This window comes from Oncorhynchus tshawytscha, linkage group LG14 (genome assembly GCF_018296145.1).
Source record: "Oncorhynchus tshawytscha isolate Ot180627B linkage group LG14, Otsh_v2.0, whole genome shotgun sequence".
Lineage (NCBI taxonomy): Eukaryota > Metazoa > Chordata > Actinopteri > Salmoniformes > Salmonidae > Oncorhynchus > Oncorhynchus tshawytscha.
Window position 1 is genome coordinate 56,696,649 of NC_056442.1, and position 16,684 is coordinate 56,713,332.

At 46.0% G+C, this 16,684-nt stretch overlaps 1 pseudogene; it reads left to right on the plus strand.

Annotated features, from left to right (window-relative positions):
- LOC121839171 overlaps window positions 1–10,535 on the plus strand; it is an 82,267-nt pseudogene extending 71,732 nt beyond the window's left edge.
- The last annotated feature ends 6,149 nt before the right edge of the window (window positions 10,536–16,684 follow it).

Here is a 16,684-nt window from a genome sequence, read left to right on the forward strand (position 1 = left end):
ACTCTATAGTACTGCGAGTGCAGTTAAGAGTGTACTCTATAGTACTGCGAGTGTACTCTATAGTACTGCGAGTGCAGTTAAGAGTGTACTCTATAGTACTGCGAGTGTACTCTATAGTACTGCGAGTGCAGTTAAGAGTGTACTCTATAGTACTGCGAGTGTACTCTATAGTACTGCGAGTGCAGTTAAGAGTGTACTCTATAGTACTGCGAGTGCAGTTAAGGGTGTACTCTATAGTACTGCGAGTGTACTCTATAGTACTGCGAGTGTACTCTATAGTACTGCGAGTGTACTCTATAGTACTGCGAGTGTACTCTATAGTACTGCGAGTGTACTCTATAGTACTGCGAGTGCAGTTAAGAGTGTACTCTATAGTACTGCGAGTGCAGTTAGGGTGTACTCTATAGTACTGCGAGTGTACTCTATAGTACTGCGAGTGTACTCTATAGTACTGCGAGTGTACTCTATAGTACTGCGAGTGCAGTTAAGAGTCCTAGTGAGAAGTATATTTGCAATGAGGAAATACATTTAGCAACTTTGACATGACGCGCTGTGTAAACTTGAACCTTGTTTTTTTTTTTAAGTGGTGAATACTGTTAGAGGTCTCTGTCCCCCCCCCCGTCTCATGTTTGGTCCTTGAGGTTTGGCTGTTTTTTGTTTCTTTATAGTCCTGTATGTCCTCCTGTAGATCCGGACGGAGTTGTATTTCCTGTCCAGTCAGAAGAACCGTGCCAGTCTGTTTGGGATGCCCCTGATCGTTCCCTGTACGGTTCACACCAGTCAGAAGGACCTGTACGATGCTGTCTGGATACAGGTGGCCCGTCTGGCCAGCCCTCTGCCCCCGCAAGAGGCCAGCAACCATGCACAGGACTGGTCAGCCCCCCCCACACACACACACACACACACACACACACACACACACACACAAGGCTAGTCTGCAAGTCTCCCCTTGATGTGATAGTTATCTTGATTGCCTGCTGGTTGTCAATAAAGGTGTGTGTGTGTGTGTGTGTGTGTGTGTGTGTGTGTGTGTGTGTGTGTGTGTGTGTGTGTGTTATGCCCCTACTACAGTGATGACAGTATGGGCTACCAGTACCCCTTCACGCTGAGAGTGGTGGGGAAGGATGGCAGCTCGTGTGCCTGGTGTCCCTGGTACAGGTGAGGTGGCCTCCTCCATCATCAAAACACACTTCACTTCTGTTACTAGATCTCATTTGGCTTCTGCTCAACTGTGTGTTACTGTGTGTGTTCAGATTCTGTCGAGGCTGTGCGGTGGACTGTACGGAGGACAGAGCCTCGGTAGAAAACGCCTACATAGCTGTCGACTGGGATCCTACGGCCCTACACCTCCGTTACCAGACCTCACAGGAGAGGGTGAGTCATTAGATCCTATAGGAAAAGATGACATCCACACATACACATATTATGCAGACGTTATTGCTGGTGTAGCGAAATGCTTGTGTTCCTAACTCCAACAGTGCAATAATATTTAACAATACACACAACTAAACATAAAATAATGGAATTATTAAATATATAAATATTAGGACGAGCAATATAGGAGTGACATTGACTAAATACAGTAGAATAGAATACAGTATATACATATGAGATGAGTAAAGCAGTATGTAAACATTATAAATCAAGTGACCAGTGTTCCATTATTATAGTGACCAGTGTTCCATTATTATAGTGACCAGTGTTCCATTATTATAGTGACTAGTGTTCCATTATTAAAGGGACCAGTGTTCCATTATTAAAGTGACCAGTGTTCCATTATTAAAGTGACCAGTGTTCCATTATTATAGTGACTAGTGTTCCATTATTATAGTGACCAGGACCAGTGTTCAGTGTTCCATTATTAAAGTGACCAGTGTTCCATTATTAAAGTGACCAGTGTTCCATTATTATAGTGACTAGTGTTCCATTATTAAAGGGACCAGTGTTCCATTATTAAAGTGACCAGTGTTCCATTATTATAGTGACTAGTGTTCCATTATTATAGTGACTAGTGTTCCATTATTAAAGGGACCAGTGTTCCATTATTAAAGTGACCAGTGTTCCATTATTAAAGTGACCAGTGTTCCATTATTAAAGTGACCAGTGTTCCATGATTAAAGTGACCAGTGTTCCATGATTAAAGTGACCGGTGTTCCATGTCTATGTATATAGGGCAGCAGTCTCTAAGGTGCAGTGTTGAGTAATCGGGTGGAAGCCGGCTAGTGATGGATATTTAACAGTCTGGTGGCACTGCGTTATTCTCAAAGCAGGTGAAGAAGGTGTTTAGTTTGTCCGGAAGCAAGACGTCGGTGTCCGCGACGTGGCTGGTTTTCCCTTTGTAGTCCATAATTGTCTGTAGACCCTGCCACATACGTCTTGTCTGAACCGTTGAATTGCAACTCCATTTTGTTTCTGTATTGCTGTTTTGCCTGTTTAATTGTCGTATGGAGGGAATAACTACACTGTTTGTATTCAACCATATTCCCAGTCACCTCGCCGTGGTTAACTGCGGTGGTTCGTGCTTTCAGTTTTGCGCGAATGCTACCATCTATCCACGGTTTCTGGTTTGGGTAGGTTTTAATAGTCACTGTGGGAACATCATCCCCTATACACTTCCTGATGAACTCAGTCAACGTGTCCGTGTAAGCATCAATGTTATTATCAGAGGCTACCCGGAACATATCCCAGTCTGCGTGATCAAAACAATCTCTCTCTCTCCTCTCTCCTCTCTCTCGTTCATGTAGAGGTGCAAGGTAATGAGGAGCAGGCCCCAGTCTGTCTATCTGTCCCGTCTAACCCTGTTCTCCGTCTCTCTCTCTAGATAGTAGAGGAGCACGGTAGTGTGCAGCAGAGTCGCAGTGCCCAGGCTGAGCCCGTCAGTTTAGACAGTTGTCTGAAGGCCTTCACCAGTGAGGAGGAGCTGGGAGAGGATGAGCTCTACTACTGCTCCAAGTGCAAGACCCACCGCCTGGCCACCAAGAAACTGGACCTGTGGAGGCTGCCGCCTATACTGGTCAGAACACTGACACACACACTGTCTACTGTAGTTAGATGTAATGAGGCTACCGCCTATACTGGTCAGAACACTGACACACACACACTGTCTACTGTAGTTAGATGTAATGAGGCTACCGCCTATACTGGTCAGAACACTGACACACACACTGTCTACTGTAGTTAGATGTAATGAGGCTACCGCCTATACTGGTCAGAACACTGACACACACACACTGTCTACTGTAGTTAGATGTAATGAGGCTACCGCCTATACTGGTCAGAACACTGACACACGGTGTAGACTAGCAAGACTAGTACCCACCATCGCTACAGTACCCACCATCGCTACAGTACCCACCATCGCTACAGTACCCACCATCGCTACAGTGCCCACCATCGCTGCAGTACCCACCATCACTACAGTACCCACCATCACTACAGTACCCACCATCACTACAGTGCCCACCATCACTACAGTGCCCACCATCACTACAGTGCCCACCATCACTACAGTACCCACCATCACTACAGTGCCCACCATCACTACAGTACCCACCATCACTACAGTGCCCACCATCACTACAGTGCCCACCATCACTACAGTGCCCACCATCACTACAGTACCCACCATCACTACAGTACCCACCATCACTACAGTACCCACCATCACTACAGTACCCACCATCACTACAGTACCCACCATCGCTACAGTACCCACCATCGCTACAGTACCCACCATCGCTACAGTACCCACCATCGCTACAGTACCCACCATCGCTACAGTACCCACCATCGCTACAGTGCCCACCATCGCTACAGTACCCACCATCACCAGTACCCACCATACAGTGCCCATCGCTACAGTACCCACCATCGCTGCAGTACCCACCACTACAGTACCCACCATCGCTACAGTACCCACCATCAGTACCCACCATCGCAGTACCCACCATCGCTCACTACAGTACCCACCATCGCTACAGTACCCACCATCGCTACAGTACCCACCATCACCATCACTACAGTACCCACCATCACTACAGTACCCACCATCACTACAGTGCCCACCATCACTACAGTGCCCCCACCATCACTACAGTACCCACCATCACTACAGTACCCACCATCACTACAGTGCCCACCATCACTACAGTACCCACCATCACTACAGTGCCCACCATCACTACAGTACCCACCATCACTGCAGTACCCAGTACCCACCATCACTACAGTACCCACCATCACTACAGTCACTACAGTGCCCACCATCACTGCCCACCATCACTGTGCACAGTACCCACCATCACTACAGTACCCACCATCACTACAGTACCCACCATCACTACAGTACCCACCATCACCAGTACCCACCATCGCTACAGTACCCACCATCACTACAGTACCCACCATCACTACAGTACCCACCATCACTACAGTACCCACCATCACTACAGTGCCCAGTGCCCACCATCACTACAGTACCCACCATCACTACAGTACCCACCATCACTACAGTACCCACCATCACCCACCATCACTACAGTACCCACCATCACTACAGTACCCACCATCACTACAGTACCCACCATCACTACAGTACCCACCATCACTACAGTACCCACCATCACTACAGTACCCACCATCACTACAGTGCCCAGTACCCACCATCACTACAGTGCCCAGTGCCCACCATCACTACAGTACCCACCATCACTACAGTACCCACCATCACTACAGTACCCACCATCACTACAGTACCCACCATCACTACAGTGCCCACCACCAGTACCCACCATCACTACAGTACCCACCATCACTACAGTACCCACCATCACTACAGTACCCACCCACCAGTACCCACCATACAGTACCCACCATCACTACAGTACCCACCATCACTACAGTACCCACCATCACTACAGTACCCACCATCACTACAGTACCCACCATCACTACAGTACCCACCATCACTACACCCACCATCACTACAGTACCCACCATCACTACAGTACCCACCATCACTACAGTACCCACCATCACTACAGTGCCCACCATCACTACAGTGTACCCACCATCACTACAGTACCCACCATCACTACAGTACCCACCATCACTACAGTACCCACCCACCATCGCTACAGTACCCACCATCACTACAGTACCCACCATCACTACAGTGCCCACCATCACTACAGTACCCACCATCACACAGTACCCAGTACCCACCATCACTACAGTGCCCACCATCACTACAGTACCCACCATCACTACAGTACCCACCATCACTACAGTGCCCACCATCACTACAGTACCCACCATCACTACAGTACCCACCATCACTACAGTGCCCACCATCACTACAGTACCCACCATCACTACAGTACCCACCATCACTACAGTACCCACCATCAGTACCCACCATCACTACAGTGCCCACCATCACTACAGTGCCCACCCATCGTACCCACCATCACTACAGTACCCACCATCAGTACCCACCATCACTACAGTACCCACCATCGCCCACCATCACTACAGTACAGTACCCACCATCATCAGTGCCCACCATACAGTGCCCACCCACCATCGCTACAGTACCCACCATCGCTACAGTACCCACCATCGCTACAGTGCCCACCATCACTACAGTACCCACCATCACTACAGTACCCACCATCACTACAGTACCCACCATCACTACAGTACCCACCATCACTACAGTACCCACCCACCATCACTACAGTACCCACCATCACTACAGTACCCACCATCACTACAGTACCCACAGTACCCACCATCCCACCATCACTACAGTACCCACCATCACTACAGTACCCACCATCGCTACAGTACCCACCATCACTACAGTGCCCACCATCACTACAGTACCCACCATCACTACAGTACCCACCATCACTGCAGTACCCACCATCACTGCAGTACCCACCATCACTACAGTGCTCACCATCACTACAGTACCCACCATCACTACAGTGTAAACAGAAAGATGAACATCACTTTATTGGTCAATTGCACAGAAAGTCCAACTGAAATGTGACTTCCTCTTTTAAACCAACCCTTCCTAAAGACACACATACATTTAGAGGTTTTGGAGAGGTGGGGTGGGGCTGCCACACTGTAGAGCTGCTGCAGTGGGTGGGTTGTTAAGTGCCTTGCTGAAGGGCACAATGGGCAGGCAATGGCATATAGGATTTGATATCATTGTTAAGTGCCTTGCTGAAGGGCACAATGGGCAGGCAATGGCATATAGGATTTGATATCAGAAACCCTCCGGTTACCAACTCACTTGCCGGTCAGATTTTTTTCCCGTTGGACTCGACCTGGCAACCCCTCCGTCTGCTGGCTCACCTCTCTAACCGCTAGGGCTACCTGACGTCTCTGTACACGTATCTACATCCGAGTGTTTCAATAGTTCACGTTGTTCTTTATTTGCAGATAGTACACCTGAAGAGGTTCCAGTTTGTGAACGGCCGCTGGATCAAGTCTCAGAAGATCGTCCAGTTTCCCAGAGAGAGGTTTGACCCTAGTGTTTACCTGGCTCCCCGGGAGGCGGGGCTTAACGGGCTACACGGTCTGCAGAGCCGCAACGAGGGGGAGGAGCTACTGAGGATAAGAGGAGGAGAAACGGTCTCCTCCATCTCCGCCCCTGCTGGGTTCCTCAACATCCTCAAAGGTCTGTCATCCTGTCTACGTCTCAAATAGCACCCAATTCCCTTCCTAGTGCATAGTCCCTATGGACCCTGGTCAAATGTAGTGCACTATATAGGGAATAGGGCCCATAGGGCTCTGGTCTAAAGTAGTGCACTATATAGGGAATAGGGTTCCACAGGACTCTGGCCTAAAGTAGTGCACTATATAGGGAATAGGGTGCCATTTGAGGCACTCCTCTCTCAATGGAATCTTGCTGCTTTTTCAGTCATTCAAGTTGACTGTTGATTCCAAGTCCCTGATTTAGCTTGATGATTGCCAAGTCATCAGCACTAGTTTCCTGTTGTTAAACAAACCAATCCTTCAGAGTGAGGTAATGAAACCAGAGCATGTATTTCTTTCTATTCATTAGTGTTCAACACAATACACCGCATAGCCCCATATACCCAGGAAGGATTAGGTCGAGCTGTTTTACTGAGCCCCGCTCTCTCTCTCCATCTGTTTCCACAGCCTCTCCAGCGTCAGGCAGGAAGTCAGCCCCTCCCTCCTTCATCAGCCGTACCAGCAGCCCCTGCAGCAGCCCCAAGACAGAAGGAGGCAGTCCAGGGGGCACGGGCCACAGACAGACCCGCCTCAGGCTCCCCCAGCTGGCCAGCCGGCACCGCCTCTCCAACAGCAAGGAGAACCTTGAGGGTAGTACCAGGGAGAGGGGAAGTGGCCCTGACGCAGAGCCCAGGGAGGGAGCACCGCAGGCGGACATGGAGGGTGGGCTCGTGGGGGTGATGAGTGGAGGTTTTGGGGAGGTCGGGGTGAGGAGCGGGCCAGAGATGTCCACCACAGATGCGTCCAGCAGCCTCAGTAATGTCATCGTGATGAACGGGGACAGCGGTGGCCATAGCAACGAGGTACTAAGCACGGAGGCCAGTACGGAGCCCAGCACGGACCTAGAGACCACTGCAACAGCCCAGCTGCACCAAAGAGACAACAGCCTGGAGAACATCTACAACTTATATGCAATTTCAGTGAGTGCTTCCAAAACTGCTTGGAGTTTAGCCTCCTAACCTATGCCTCGGGAAGATTGATTTAGTTCAATATGAATCAAATCAAAATCAAATCACATTGTATTGGTCACATATACATGGTTAGCAGATGTTAATGTGAGTGTAGCGAAATGCTTGTGCTTCTAGTTCCCGACAGTCCAGTGCTCCCTCTGCTGTTTCCTGAAGTCCACGATCATCTCCGTTTTGTTTTGTTGACGTTGAGTGAGAGGTTATTTTCCTGACACCACACTCCGTGGGCCCTCACCTCCTCCCTATAGGCTGTCTCGTGGTTGTTGGTAATCAAGCCCACGACTGTTGTCATCTACGAACTTGATGATTGAATTGGAGGCGTGCATGGCCACGCAGTCATGGGTGAACAGGGAGTACAGGAGGGAGCTGAGCACGCACCCTTGTGGAGCCCCTGTGTTGAGGATCAGCGAAGTAGTGATTTGAGATTTGTTGAAGGTACCTGGGGGTGGCCCGTCAGGAAGTCCAGGACCCAGTTGCACAGGGCAGGGTTCAGACCCAGGGCCAGCTTAATGATGAGCTTGGAGGGTACTTTGGTGTTGAATGCTGAGCTGTAGTCAATGAACAGCATTCTTACATAGGTATTCCTCTTGTCCAGATGGGATAGGGCAGTGTGTAGTGTGATGCCGATTGCTTCGTCTGTGGATCTATTGGGGCAGTACGCAAATTGAAGTGGGTCTAGGGTGGCAGGTAGAGGTGATATGATCCTTGACTACTCTCTCAAAGTACTTCATGGTGACAGAAGTGAGCGCTACGGGCCGATAGTCATTTGGTTCAGTTACCTTTGCCTTCTTGGGAACAGGAACAATGGTGGCCATCTTGAAGCATGCGGAGACAGCAGACTGGGATAGGGAGAGATTGAATATGTGGGTAAACACACCAGCCAGCTGGTCTGCGCATGCTCTGAGGACGCGGCTGGGGATGCCGTCTGGGCCGGCAGCTTTGCGACGGTTACAGTTACTTAGATATAGTTATATACTTCAGGATTAGAAAGCCTCTGAACCAAATGGCACCCTATTCCCTATATAGTGCACTACTTTTGACCGGGGCCCATGTTGTGTTAGTAGGAGGTTCTCTCTCTCTCCACAGTGCCATTCAGGTATCATGGGAGGTAATAGGAGGTTCCCTCTCTCTCCACAGTGCCATTCAGGTATCATGGGAGGAGGACACTATGTGACCTATGCCAAAAACCCCAACAACAAATGGTACTGTTACAACGACAGCAGCTGTAAGGTAAGAACACACACACACCCTCGACTAATAGACAATTAATCTAGCAAACCAGTTAGTAATTTTTGAAGCCAAAACGAGACATTTTAAAGTGCGTACTTGTTTGCCGTGTCCTCCCTAGGAAGTGCACTCGGAGGAGATGGACACGGACTCGGCCTACATTCTGTTCTATGAGCAGAAGGGAGTGGACTTCTCTCAGCTCCTGCCAAAGACTGACGGCAAGAAGATGGCCGACACCACTAGCATGGACGAGGATTTTGAGTCTGACTACAAGAAGTATTGTGTCCTTCAGTGATTTCATGATCACACCGTCTTCCACCGGTCAACCGTCAACATTATGCCTGGAACTCTGGACAGACGGAAAGGACACAGTGCTTCTTCAGCCGGTCTCAACTGGGCTCCCAGGAAGCACAAAATGGTGTCTTTTGGCCGAGTCATCACAAACTGAACCACTTGAATGCCGGAGCGGTTGTCATGTTTTCGCATACCGCAAGATACCCCCTTGTTGTTTTGTCAAGAGAACAACATTGAAGACCCCTTTTTTTTTTTTTTAAGCACTAAGCTGTTGCACATTGAGCCTGAGGAAACCCTCCCTCTCCTGTGTGTGTGTGTGTGCGTGTGCGTGTGCGTGTGCGTGTGCGTGTGCGTGTGCGTGTGTGTGTGTGTGTGTTATATTGTCAACACATGAGCTGATATTGCTTCCTTGTTGCGCATATTTGTCCCCTGCAGCCAGCAAAAAATGTCCACATACCTACATAATGTCTGTCTCTATAACTCACTATTGTGAAACGGTAATAGAGATTATGCTAATATTATTTTAGTGATTAAAAAGGGGTTTTTATTTTCCTTCTTCAGTAACGATACTGTCATTTAAAAAAAAAAACTCCTAATGCTACCTCACTGCATTTCATTGGCCAATTGGAACGGTCAAATATTTTTGACAGTATTAAAACCTCACCCACTTCCTCCTTTTGATGTCCCCGCACACACACACACACACACACACACACTTTGAAAAATAATAATCTCCCTTTATGAAGAAAGATTCCACAAAATTGAGGGGTTTGACCTTAATTTGACCCCTTGCCAAGCAACTTCCTAAAACAAAAAAGTGCAATTGCTGATCAATGTACCCACGACATCGAATGACTTTAGGGGCGTTCACTCTAGTCGTTTTAACTCACAACCTTGAGTTTAAATCTTGGTTATGTTGTGGACAGGTGCCATAGAGGATGTTTCAAAGATAATATATAAATATATATATTTGTATTGTTTTCTCTTTTTCCAAATACTTATTTTATAGAGTTATTTTTTATTATTATTAGTTATTATTTTTATCATTGCATTTATTTGTACGTACATTTTTGTTAATTTAAGGGTTGTTCTCATCTCTGGTGTTTATCTACAGTACGTTGTAGGGAGCCACTCTGAGACTGTAAATGAATATGGCCACATGACACCCTATTCCCTAGTGCACTACTTTTCACCAGGGCCCATAGGGTTCTGGTCAGAAATAGTGCACTACTGAAGAGTACCTTCACAAAGTATTCATACCCCTTGACTTATTCCACATTTTGTTGTTGTTACAGCCTTTGTTTCTCCCTCTACACACACCACCCCATAATGACAAAGTGAGGGGTGAAAAAAATCTGAAACAGACATATCTAATTTACACAAAGTATTCACACCCCTGAGTCAATACGTATTAGAATCACCTTCGGTTGAGTCTTTCTGGGTAAGTCTCGTGTCAAACTCATTCCACGGAGGACCGAGTGTCTTGCGGGTTTTTGCTCCTCCTTTGTACTTAATTAATGAATTAAGGTCACTAATTAGTAAATAACTCCCCTCACCTGGTTGTCTAGGTTTTAATTGAAAGGAAAAACCTAAAACACAAAGACATTCGACTCTCCGTGGAATGAGTTCCACACGCCTGCTCTAAAAGCTTTGCACACCTGGATTGTACATTATTCTTTTAAAGTGTCTTCTAGCTCTGTCAAGATGGACAGCAATTTTCAAGATGATTGTTAAGTCAAAACGACTTCGTCCAGTCAGGAACATTCAATGTCATCTTGGTAAGCAACTCCAGTGTATTTTCTGTTTTAGGTTATTGTCCTGCTGAAATGTGAATTCATCTGCCAGTGGAAAGCAGACTGAACCAGGTTTTCCTCTAGGATTTAGCCTGTGCTTAGCTCTGTTCTATTTATTTTTATCCTAAAAAACTCCTTGGTCTTTGCCGATGACAAGCATACCCATAGCATGATGCAGCCACCACCATGCTTGAAAATATAAAGAGTGGTACTCAGGGATGTGTTGGATTTGCCCCAAACATAACGCTTTGTATTCAGGACATAAATTGCCACATTTTTTGCAGTTTTACTTAAGTACCTTATTGCAAACTGGATGCATGTTTTGGAATATTTGCAAACTGTACAGGCTTCCTTCTTTTCACTCTGTCAATTAGGTTAGTATTGTGTTGTTGATCCATCCTCAGTTCTCTCCTATCAGAGCCATTAAACTCTGTAACTGTTTCGAAGTCACCATTGTCCTCATGGTGAAATCCCTGAGCAGTTTCCTTCCTCTCCGGTAACTGAGTTAGGAAGGTTGTCTGTATCTTTATAGTGACTGGGGTGTATTGATCCACCATCCAAAGTGTAATTAATAACTTCACCGTGCTCAAAGGGATGTTCAGTGTTTGCTTTTTATTTTTTTACCCATCTACCAATCAAGCCTTCTTTACGAGGCATTGGAAAACCTCCCTGGTCTTTGTGGTTGAATCTATATTTGAAATTCACTGCTCAACTGAGGGACCTTACAGATAATTGTATGTGTGGGGTACAGAGATGAGGTAGTCGTTCAAAAAAATGATTATTTGACATGTTAAGCACACGTTTACTCCTGAACTTATTCAGGCAAAGGGATTTAATACTTACTGACCTCAAGACATTTCAGCTTTTCATTTTTAATTAATTGATAACAATTCATTCATTATTTCATCTTTTGCTATTATGGGGTGTTGTGTTGTAGGCCAGTGACAAACAATATACATTTAGAAAATCAGGCTGTAAAAACAAAATATGGAAAAGGTCAAGGGTTGTGAATACTTTTCTCGAAAAACTCTGTATTCAAGGAATAGAGTGTCATTTCTGATGCCTTGTCGTCAAATTGTCCATGCGATTGTTGAGCGAAGTGTCCTCACCACTCTGTTCCCTAAACAATCCTATGTTTTTACCATTACCATCAGCTGCTTGGTAATAATAGTATGTGGTAAAACACGACTCAAACGATGCGTTGTCATACGGTTCTTCCTAGCACTGTCATAACAACGACAATGTCATAACCCACATTTCACGTCAGCTATGGTTTTTAGTAGCAGCTCTCGTGTCGAGCGACCATCTTTTCAGATCGCCACTGTGAACAGAAGTCTTTCTTACCTGGAGAACAATAGGATGTTTTGATGGTTCTAATTTATTTATGATTTTAGTTGTAAAAAGGTCTCTCTTTTATAAGTGAAGTTTTCTTCCAGCTTCCAGAATCATTCAAGAGAATGTTATGTGATTTAAATCACCAAACTCCAAATGTTGATGCTGCTCTATTTGTGGTGGGTGGGTGGGTGGGTGGGGGGGGGGTGTAAGCTGATCGTCATTGATTCACTGGATGAAGTGTTTGTCATTGTTAAATGAAACATTATTTTTCCTTGTCAAACAATATTTGTGAGACTAATGCAAAAATTGCATTACTGAATGTTCTTTTTGTTTATATTTCTCTCCCCCTCCCACTGTAAGACGATGTCTAACTATTGAATATTGTAGAGCGAGAGAGAGAGAGAATGTTGTCCCAACTTTTTTGAAAATGCATTACTTCACTCAAAGGGAACCGTTTTGTGGAGATCAGAACAGGCCCACGTTCCAATGTTTATACTAGCATAGCACTTAGAATGCCTGCCAATTACCTTGCTTCATACTAAGTTAGTGTTAGTGTGGATATCTGAACTGCTTCATACTAAGTTAGTGTTAGTGTGGATATCTGAACTGCTTCATACTAAGTTAGTGTTAGTGTGGATATCTGAACTGCTTCATACTAAGTTAGTGTTAGTGTGGATATCTGAACTGCTTCATACTAAGTTAGTGTTAGTGTGGATATCTGAACTGCTTCATACTAAGTTAGTGTTAGTGTGGATATCTGAACTGCTTCATACTAAGTTAGTGTTAGTGTGGATATCTGAACTGCTTCATACTAAGTTAGTGTTAGTGTGGATATCTGAACTGCTTCATACTAAGTTAGTGTTAGTGTGGATATCTGAACTGTCAAACAAAGCTGCTTTTCTACAAATGGCACCTTATACCCTATGTAGTGTCCTTTTTTTGGACTTGGTTTGTCGAGATGCAGTGACTCTGAACGTACCTTGTGCTGCTGGGCTGCACGCGCCCTGTTTAGAGACTGATTTAAGCGAGACGGGAAAAATTAGGTCTGTGCCTGAAATGGCATCATATTCCCGAATGTGTAGTTCCTTAAATCGTGCACCGATTTTGACTAGGGCCCGTAGTGCTCTGGTCAAAAGTAGTGCACTGTGTGGAGAATAGGGTGCTGTTTGGGACAAAAAAGCTTGTACCACATCTTCAGCTCTCTTGTACCAGCAGCAAAGCACCGAGACGACAGCCTGGAACCCAGCTTCATTCCACTGAGATGATTCACTCCAGATTCAGTCAGCTAAATGTTGTTCTGATTCCAGGCTGATGTCTTCTTTTAAAACACTCCTGTGAGCATTTCAATCCTGTGAAGAACAAGGGGTTAATTTATTAACTGAACAGTGAACACCCCTCCCTCTGTGGCAGCATGGTATGACCCGTTGACCGGTAGTGTAGTCTGCTACTGAAGTTGGTTTTCACCTCTAACATTATTTTTGATGGATAGGGAAAAATATGTATTAATTGAATTAGCTTTTTTTTATTTTGTAAAAACATTGCACTGACATTGAAAATGTACATCAAGTGTTTTGTAAATAAGCCATTTAAAACAGAAAAAATAATAATACTGTAGTTGTATATGGAGTGATGATACTGTTGATCTGTAACCAAGAAACACATTCAATAAATCAGACGCAATTAAGGCGTTCAGTTAATGGGTTGTTTTTCGTGTGTGTGTGTGTGTGGGTGGGTGGTGCGGTCGGTCGGAGGGCTCCAATCATGCTTGCAGCAGGCACAGCCTGTGAGTATAGGTAATGTGAGTTGAGTTCGTGTATGTGAGAGGAAGCCACAGCCCTCCACTGATCCTCTGTCTCTTTCTGTGAGTTTAGTTAGTGTACAGTGTACTTTTTCCCACATGTTACGTTACAGCCTTATTCTAAAATATTTCCCCCCCCTCATCATTCTACACACAATATCCCATAATGACATCACAATACCCCATAATGACATCACAATACCCCATAATGACATCACAATACCCCATGACATCACAATACCCCATAATGACATCACAATACCCCATAATGACATCACAATACCCCATAATGACATCACAATACCCCATAATGACAAAGCAAAAACGTTTTTATTTTATTTTTATGTTTGCTAATTTATCGAAATTAAAAAAATATCACATTTACATGAGTATTCAGACCCTTTACTCAGTACTTTGTTGAAGTACCTTTTGGCAGCGATTTATAGCCTTGAATTTTCTTGGGTATGACGCTATAAGCTTGGCACACCTGGATTTGGGGAGTTTCTCCCATTTCTTTTCTGCAGATCCTCTAAAGCTCTGTTAGGGTTGGATGCACAGCTATTTTCAGGTTTGATCGGTTTCAAGTCCAGGCTCTGGCTGGGCCACTGAAGGATATTCAGAGACTTGTCCCGAAGCCACTCCTGTGTTATCTTGGCTGTGTGCTTAGGGTCGTTGTCCAGTTGGAAAGTGAACCTTCACCCCAGTCTCGGGTCCTGTGTGCTCTGGAGCAGGTTTTCATCAAGGATCTCTGTACTTTGATCCGTTCATCTTTGCCTCGATCCTGACTAGTCTCCCAGTCCCTGCCGCTGAAAAACATCCCCACAGCATTATTCTGCCACCACCATGCTTCACCGTAGGGATGGTGCCATATTTCTTCCAGACGTGACGCTTAGCATTCAGGCCAAAGAGTTCAATCTTGGTTTCATCAGACCAGAGAATCTTGTTTCTCATGGTCTTGTTGCCTTTTGGCAAACTTCAAACGGGCTGTCGTGCTTTTTACTGAGGAGTGGCTTCCGTCTTGACCTCTCTACCATAAAGGCCTAATTGGTGGAGTGCTGCAGTGATGATTGTCCTTCTGGAATGTTTTCCCATCTCCACAGAGGAACTCTGGAGTTCTGTCAGAGTGACCTTCTCCCCGATTGCTCAGTTTGGCCGGGTGACCAGCTCTAGGAAGATTCTTGGTGGTTCCAAACTTCTTCCAAATAAGAATGATGGAGGCCACTGTGTTCTTGAGGACCTTCAATGCTGCAGACATTTTTTGGTACCCTTCCCCTGATCTGTGCCTCGACACAATCCTGTCTCGGCGATCTACGAACAGTTCCTTCGACCTCATGGCTTGGTTTTTGCACTGTCACCTGTGGGACCTTATATACACAGGTGTGTGCCTTTCCAGATCATGTCCAATCAATTAAATTTACCACAGGTGGACGCCAATCAAGTTGTAGAAACATTTCAAGGATGATCAATGGAAACAGGATGCACCTGAGCTCAATTTAGATTCTCATAGCAAAGGGTCTGAATACTTATGTAAATTATGTATGTATGTAAATAAGGTATTTCTGTTTTATTGTTTATACATTTGCAAACAATTCTGGAAAACCTGTTTTCGCATTACCATTGTGGGGTGTTGTGTTTGTAGATTGAGTAAATTAAAAAAATATTAAATCCATTTTAGACTAAAAAAAATGTAAAAATGTGTAAAAAGTCAAGGGGTCTGAATACTTTCTGAATGCACTGTATGTGAGAGAACCACAGCCCTCCACTGAAGCCTGGGTCTCTCTGCAGAACAAACCAGCTAGGAGCTGCTAGTACTAACGGACCGGACCAGCTAGGAGCTTCTAGCACTAATGGACCGGACCAGTTGGGACCAGCTAGCCCTTACGGACCGGACTAGCTGGGAGCTGCTAGCCCTAACGGACCGGACCAGCTGGGAGCTGCTAGCCCTAACGGACCGGACCAGCTGGGAGCTGCTAGCCCTAACGGACCGGACCAGCTGGGAGCTGCTGGCCCTAACGGACCGGACCAGCTGGGAGCTGCTGGCCCTAACGGACCGGACCAGCTGGGAGCTGCTGGCCCTAACGGACCGGACCAGCTGGGAGCTGCTGGCCCTAACGGACCGGACCAGCTGGGAGCTGCTGGCCCTAACGGACCGGACCAGCTGGGAGCTGCTAGCACTAACGGACCGGACCAGCTGGGAGCTGCTAGCACTAACGGACCGGACCAGCTGGGAGCTGCTAGCACTAACGGACCGGACCAGCTGGGAGCTACTAGCACTAACGGAACAGCTTTCCCTGAAACGAAGACGCCCAGCCTGACATTTACTGTATACCTGACAGCAGTTACGTCCCAAATAGCACCCTATTCCCTATAGACCCTGGTCAAAATTAGTGCACTCTATAGGGAATATGGTGACATTTGAGAGACAGAGGAACTTTCACATCTACACCCACCATATTATCAGATAATATCAAACTGTATTAAACCACGTGAATGATAAGCTA